This window comes from Penaeus monodon, chromosome 34, assembly GCF_015228065.2.
Source record: "Penaeus monodon isolate SGIC_2016 chromosome 34, NSTDA_Pmon_1, whole genome shotgun sequence".
NCBI classification, from domain to species: Eukaryota; Metazoa; Arthropoda; class Malacostraca; order Decapoda; family Penaeidae; genus Penaeus; species Penaeus monodon.
Window position 1 is genome coordinate 10,200,692 of NC_051419.1, and position 202 is coordinate 10,200,893.

Here is a 202-nt window from a genome sequence, read left to right on the forward strand (position 1 = left end):
AAGGAAAAAGGTGAAGTACATGTAGAGAGACAAATGGAGAATGCTTCCCCAATGGCACCTGCGTGGCACTAAGTGCCATTTGGCATTACGGGATTCGACCCGCGCCACCGGATCCGCAGTGCAACGCGCTAACCATTCGGCCATCGCGGCACCGGAAGAGGAAGGCAAGTAAACAGCCTCTTGTCTTGGCTCTCGGCCGCGG